The 8,224-nt window shown below is 33.9% G+C and overlaps 1 long non-coding RNA gene across 2 annotated transcripts; it reads left to right on the forward strand.

Moving 5' to 3' along the window:
• The first annotated feature begins 1,730 nt into the window (after positions 1 to 1,730).
• On the forward strand, positions 1,731 to 5,197 carry LOC138359293 (uncharacterized). Of its 2 annotated transcripts, none has more exons than XR_011225916.1 (2): positions 1,731 to 2,420; positions 3,360 to 5,197. It is a non-coding gene; the product is annotated as an uncharacterized lncRNA (long non-coding RNA). The 2 variants fall into 2 exon arrangements; XR_011225915.1 differs by lacking the exon at positions 1,731 to 2,420 and adding an exon at positions 2,427 to 2,707.
• Positions 5,198 to 8,224: the final 3,027 nt, after the last annotated feature.

Raw genomic sequence — 8,224 nt, forward strand, 5'->3', positions numbered from 1 at the left:
AACAGAGAATATAGAAATTAAGTTGAATTAACAGTCTTGTAAAGCCACTAGCACGCATATCTTTCGGGTAAGACCTTAAACTAACAAAGTTTTTAGATAAATTAACAGTAAAATTGCTAAAAAAAATTTACAGGTACTACAACTTTACAGGTACAGATAATTTTAAGCAGAATAATTATATTAAGATTAATAAAAAATGTTTACAGGTACATTGAAGAAATTTTGACAAAAGCAGATTAGAATAATACACAATAATAACAATACACATTAATGAAACAAGGATTACTAGGTACATGAGGATAACATTGTATTGGAGGATATATTGTAAGATATATATTGGAGGAATGCTCAGCTGATTCCTCTACATTTAGCATGGAACAAATTTTTGTCCAAGACCTCTTCCTGTTACACAATTTGGGTGTGTGTGTACCAGTCCCGAAATGCTGCGTGTACTAGTGGCTTTACAAGAATGTTAACACCATGCTATGTATCCTCACAAATCCAATGTACCTTCTTGTATACAAATAAATAAAAATTAAATAAAAATATAATCAGTAAGTAATTATCAAAAGAAGGCACCAAGCTGGAAAGGCTATGTAGCACCATTGTGTGAAAGAATATAATGTATTATATTAATGAAAGACATATAATGAAAGAAATATTACTGGTTTAAAGCAGTAATGTAGCACCATTGTGTGAAAGAATATAATGTATTATATTAATGAAAGACATATAATGAAAGAAATATTACTGGTTTATTTTTATCCTATCTTTTTGTACTGTACAGTATATCCAAAGAAGTGAAAACTGAGACATAATACACAATTTAATGAATGATTCAAAAGAAATATGACTATTACATATCAACATGAGATCTTAATGATCCATGGTTAACATGATTTAATAAGGATAATACTGGTAATAATACACACTATAATTTAAAATCTTTATTACTTTTTTTTTATTAAGAAGCTTAGGTATACACAGCCATGTGCTGCTACCTTATTCTATATGGAAGATTACAAAGTGTAGATAAAATAACTAGCTATAAGTTCATCTAATACTCCCATCTCACAGGATGGTTAGGCATACATGGAATCAAGGGAGAAAATACCAGCCTCAATACAAAAAATAAATCAACTATGACTAATCAACAACTTCATGATTTTCACAAGAGGTAAGCATTAAATCATGGAAACATTATATTATAATTACTCTTACCAGTTTCTACAAGACTCTTCTCAAACAATGTATTTTTTTATCATGCTTAGGTATATACACAGCAATTCTTAAATGCAAATCCTGCTCTGAAACTCTCCCTGGACAGATGTAATAGGACCCATTATCACCACACCAGAAATAAATATCTCTTTGATATCCCCAGAGTCAAACTTAATCTGTGTAAACACTCTATGCAAATAAAGGAACCCAGTCTATGGAACTCACTCCCTATTGAATTGAAAAGCTGTCCAACTTTTGCGTCATTCAAAAACAATACTAAAAAGTACCTAATTTCATCTTCATAGTTTTTTACCTTTTGCTTTAAAATTGCACTGTACCTATTGCTACCCAATCTCCCAATCTTTATGTACCCAATCTGAACATCTTTACCATTGTGATCATTGCTGTCTTCATATATGTGTTTACTAGCTGTGTTTTTACGGGGGTTGAGCTTTGCTCTTTCGGCCCGCCTCTCAACTGTCAATCAACTGTTTACTACTTTTTTTTTTTTTCCACACCACACACACACACCCCCAGGAAGCAGCCCGTGACAGCTGACTAACTCCCGGGTACCTATTTACTGCTAGGTAACAGGGGCATTCAGGGTGAAAGAAACTTTGCCCATTTGTTTCTGCCTCGTGCGGGAATCGAACCCGCGCCACAGAATTACGAATCCTGCGCGCTATCCACCAGGCTACGAGGCCCCAATCTGTGCTGTCAATCTGCTGTATGGTGTCTATTAATCTTGTTTAAATTACCAACCAAGCAGTCAATGTAATCAATCAGAGCTTTAATATACCAATGTGCTTTAATATACTTACTAATCTCTCTCATCTCATTTTTTTTCTTGCACTGTATTTGTTATCATTTTATTAATTCTGCTAGAATTTACCTACTTAAAATTATCTGTTAGATTAAGGACCTGACCAAAATGCTGCGCGTACTAGTGGCTTTAGAAGAGTGTAATTACTGTACTATGCTATGTATTCTCACAAACCCAATGTACCTTCTTGTATATAAATAAATAAATGTGCTGCCTCCCTATTCTGTATGGAAGATTACACAGTGTAGATTAAAAAAACAGCTACAATCTCATCCAACATCCTCAGCTCACAGGACGGCCAGTCATACACGGGTCCATAGAATTACCCCAATCATCCCAAATCAGGCCAAAACTACCCAAAACGTATTAGCATTACGTAAGTAATGAAGAAATATGGTATATTTACTTACTATAATGTTGGTGCTACACGTAGAACATGATCAAACCTATTTTTTCTCTGAAATAATCTAATTTCATAACGAAATGAGACGTAAATATGTGAGAGGTGACGCCATAGGAAGTCGACGGTCCAAGCGACAATTGTGTGGAGCGACTTATCCAAGATATATGGTCGCCTGGAGAGTGTTTGCTGCCATAACAGCCTCCTGTACACAGTGATCCAGTCGTCGTATTTCATGGCTCAAATTGTCGCAAATTTAATTGGTAATATTAACAAGTAGAATGTGTATTTATAATAATATTTTTCATAAATAGCCACAAAATATTTAATATTTATTAAAAAAAAGTGTCTGGAAGTTAAATAAATTCCACATGACAATAAATTTGTTATATAGATACTAGCGTTATTCGTTGGTATGCGTTCGCTATTTAAACTACTCCAGTCCTTTTCGTTCATAGAACACCGAACCCTACATGCTCTCTGATATATTGCTTAATTAACAAATATTCACAAATAAAGATTATATTTATATATGTTATCAGAAAGGCAGATATAAAATAGTTTGTGTTAATGCATCACAGAGATTATACCTTATTAGAGAGGAAAAATATTCATATTTTAAACAAGGCTTCTTGGCCGACGCTCTCCCTTTCGATGGGAACTATGACCTTTTGAAAATCAATGTTAATTGAATCTATATATTATAAAAAACGAAGTTTTTTATGTCATCAGAAAGACATATAAGCTGCATGTTAATACTTTGGTATAAATATAACTGAAGTGAAAGTGAAGATATATGCCTTTTTATAGTTACTTGATGGCTCGCTCAGGGAGTGTGAAGGCCTGCACACAAGCCAATCAATTTTATAATTAATGTACATATATGCAAAGTAACGTCAAAGGTTTTTATTTCAGAATGAAGACAGATGTAAGAGGAATAATAAGAGGAAATGAAGATGAAGAAATGATAAAAAGAATGGCAATAGTGGATAGTAGTAACACACTTAAGAATTATTCAGTAATAAATACAAACTCGTCCTTCACCTATGATAAAGGAAAGTCAACTTGGAAGGATTCAATTTACATGAGATTAAGATTAGGATACAAATATATCTGGCAATACGGAGTTGATGTCAGTGAAAAAGATAAGGAGTGTAAATTATGTAGTATGCCGCACGCCCACACCTTAGAACATTATGTATTATAGTGTCAACTTATTGATAACTATAGAAATAAGGAAATAAGTAATGTACCACATCAAATTGTTTGTATGTGTGATAATGGTATGATAGACAGTATACTTAGGAGCTACAAAAATTTTGCCCCAAGAGTGTAACAATTGTATGCTGTACTTACTATATTAACCTGCAATGTTAAATGGGATTCTTGTAATGTTAATTGTCTATTTGTACTTACTGAATTTGTGCGCCCCTTGAGGGACTTGAAGTAGAGGGGGTAGAAATAGCCTAAGTTACTCTATCCCTTTGAGATGTATTTTTTTCTTGTCTCAATAAACATACTTGAACTTGAACTATAAATATTTTTGGCTTCCTGACCATAAAGTTACCGCCGCAGTCGAGGAAGAGACCGGATGTACCCCATATACAAGCCGCACTAGCTATTAGTTCATAAAAGCTGACAACTTACCCAGATAAACATTACTTCCTAATTATATATATATATGCAAATAATACAATTAAAATGTTTAAAACATGATTATATATATGTATCATGTGGACAGTTTTTAATGTAATTTTTTCTCCTGATATTCGGGTTCTTTATTATGCTTCATCTTGAGGCAAAGCCCAATACCTTACGCCATATTGATGCTCTGTCCACAGATCATTCTCTCTCTCTCTCTCTCTCAAATCATATACATTGATGGTTTCCTACACCGCCACACGGGTGCAGCTGCAAGTGCAGTTGCCTCTACCCATCAGACAGAACTATTTGCCTTGCTTGTTATACTAAAATGTGTACAAGTGTGTGTGTCTATGTATGTATTAACACGATATACTGAACGGGGTGAGAATAGCTTGAGCTACCTCATCCATTTGTGTGTATTTTACCTCAATAAACTTATTTCAATTTCAATTTCAATTCAAGTCTCCAAACTTGATGCATTAATTGTAAGTGATTTTCTACCATCCTGCATTAATTGTAAGTGATTTCTATCATGCTTAATTGCGCGCAACTCTTTAAGACACAATTGTAACATAACCGTGTCTGAAGCTAGACAGAAAACACAACATTATTAGTGATGGTAACATAAGCCATTTCATGTGAATTCCATCTTCGTTGACCTCCGAAACTTGAGGAATGGTCCAGAAAATAGCTACTAAAGTTTAAGTCAAGTGTGAAGATACTTTAGTTGATACTTAGATACTTCCAATAAGTGTAAACATAAGTGCTGACGATGCTACCTTCCTCTATTCAGACCCCAACCCAAACGCACTATATAATAATGAAAATAATAGATTTAAAAAGTCCACTCATGGATGTAAACTAACAAACTCACATCAAACATAAAAAAGACCAACTACTATTTTTGTTCGAAAGTAAATCCTGAAACCAAATTCAACTTCAGATACACAATGTTAACATTAGCAATAATGATTATGGAAAGTTCCTTGACCTATACATAGACAAGAGACTGAACTTCAGCACCCACATACAACACATATGTGGGTGTATACACACACACACACACACACACACACACACACACACACACACACACACACACACACACACACACACACACACACACACACACACACACACACACACGCGCACACACACACACGCACACACGCACACACACACACGCACACACACACACACACACACACGCACGCACACACACACGCACACACACACACACACACACCACACACACACACACACACACACACACACACACACACACACACACACACACACACACACACACACACACACACCAGGAAGACATTTACAGAGAGTAGGGAATTAATTAGGTATCTGGTAGCTAGTTAAGTGGTTTGGGATTTATATCTTGAGGTACTGTATACAATGTTCACAACATAGCAATGTATAATCATTTCATTGTATACAACACATTTTGGTGAAATCCCACGGTATTCCTAGACCAGAATCATAAACATCTCTGACTTCCCACAGCAAGGCGCCGGGCACCGCGGGCTCCAGGCATGATGATTTATGTTTATTTCTCAGAGCAGTAAACAGCCTGCGGCAAAGCTACCCATATGTGTAGAGCTCAGTACTACAGATGAAGAACAACAACGTAAACATTTTTGACGTTGATTAGCTTGCTCAAACACCACTAATTTCCATAAAATAAATATAGACAAAACATTTCTGCTACAAAAATAAATGAGAGTAAGAATGCTTGTGGTCTCTTGAAGTGCAGGATAATTAAAATAAGTTTTATATTTTATAGATATAGTACTTGTTTACAGACTATATAAATCACCACGTTAATTTCAGTACAACCTAATTGTTCTTTCGGTTATTGAGATTCTGCATTTCTTGGTCCCGCTTCTCAACTCTCCAATAACTGGTATATTACAGTACTGAAATCAATGTATGTATCATTTATATTTTCGGTTTACATTACGACCGTTAATTTATAACCTTGGCGGAAACTGGGTCAAAGGCTCTTAATTGTTGTTCATGGCTCGTCGCTGAGTCGGAACTTAAGATAAATTGGAATTGGATAAATTGGATAAAAAACCATATCAGCGTAAGCGCCCCCGAAGTGAAAGAGCAGTTTAATGCTATATAATAAATGTGTTTTGGAAATAGTAGCTGACGATTTTGTGTTGATATTGCATATCTCTTACCTAATTTGTATTATGAAATATGACATGATAGTGCGTTACAGACTTCAGTTAGGAAATAATTGGACTTGTAATGTGATTACTGATCCATCTGTATCCCAGTCATTTTACTATGTTAATTTTATGTAATTTATTCTTAAGCTTAATAACATTATTTAAATGTGCTAAATTTCCATTTATATATATATATATATATATATATATATATATATATATATATGTATATATATATATATATATATTATGTTTCCAAATTTCTGATGATATACAACATATTGTGGTTTATAATTAAGTTCTTATTAATAGTGATCCTGCATCAAAATTAACAATGTTCAAATTCGGTTTTGTATGTTAAAATTAACTACATTTTTATGTTAATTTCTTTCTGTAAATAATGATGATAAAGTGCAATAAAGGTATGATTGAGACAATGTTAAATCGTTAAATCCTAAATATATCTTGAGTCTTATACTTGAAATATTAAATGAACATATAGTGTGTAGTGTAGTGTTTCAATTATTATTAAGAGGGAAGGGTTGGGGGTAATGGTTCATATGTCCACATTCGAATGCCCCTCTTCCCAGGACTGGGGGTGCGGGAGTGTACAATAAACTATACCCACCTCCGGCAGCAGCTTGTCGAAGGCGGAAGTGGAGTCTAGGCCGTTTGTCATGAAAATTATAGTGTGATGGCTCTTATTTTTATTATGGGTACATAATAAGATTATGCCTTTATTCTTAATTTATATTACAATGCTGGTAAAATACACTTCTTGATGAGTATGGAGTACAAATGAACTCATTGTGTACCCTATACTCACAGGATGAGTATAGGGTACACAATAAACTACCACTCACATCATGGGTATGGGTTGCACAAGAAACTATCGGAGAGCAGAGTATGGAAAGCAAAGTAAACAAAGATTCACACGATGAGAAAGGGTTCCACAATGTCCTATGACTCACAGGATGAGTATGAGGTGCATAATAAATTACCATTCATAGGATGAGTATGGGTTTCACAATAAACTAAAGGTAACAGGATGAGCATGGGTTGCACAAACTATTGGTAACAGGATGGGTATGGGTTGCACAATAAATTACTGTGCTAGGATGAGTGTGAGTAGGATATATATATAAACATATTGTGGTTTATAATTAAGTTCTTAATAGTGATCCTATCCTGCATCATAATTTACATAATATATATATATATATATATATATATATATATATATATATATATATATATATATATATATATATATATATATGTATATATATATAATTAGGAAGTAATGTTTATTTGGGTAAGTTGTCAGCTTATATGAACTAATAGCTAGTGTGGCTTGTATATGGGGTACATCCGGTGTCTTACCCTCGACGGTACCCTCCTTACCCTTATCCGCGGCGGTACCTTTATGGTCAGGAAGCCACGGATATTTACAATGGGGCTCGGTCAGTCAATATGATTCCTTTGACATCACTAAACTAACTCTTATGTATTCTGTTCTCGTATTGACAATTTGAATGACATCAAGAATATTTTGAATATCTTCTGATATAGATGGTGCTGTAGTTGATTGTTGTTCATGACAAGTCCAATGGGTCATTAGCATCGCTCAGATTAGTGGGAATAAATTCTTGCTGCAACAATGTGTGTTCTCAGAGCTAACTAGGGTAACTAAAATACTTATTTCCTAAATAAATACTTTAATTGTAAATATTTGAAAATATATGGTATGTATCAGAATTTCTGACGATATAAAACATATTGTGGTTTATAATTAAGTTCTTAATAGTGATCCTATCCTGCATCATAATTTACATAATATCTACTTCTGTTTTGTGTATTAAAATGACTACTTTTTATGTTAATTTCTTTCTGTAAATGATGATGATGATGATAAAGATCAGTAAATGTAAGTAAGAACATAAG

This window comes from Procambarus clarkii, chromosome 90, assembly GCF_040958095.1.
Source record: "Procambarus clarkii isolate CNS0578487 chromosome 90, FALCON_Pclarkii_2.0, whole genome shotgun sequence".
NCBI lineage: Eukaryota > Metazoa > Arthropoda > Malacostraca > Decapoda > Cambaridae > Procambarus > Procambarus clarkii.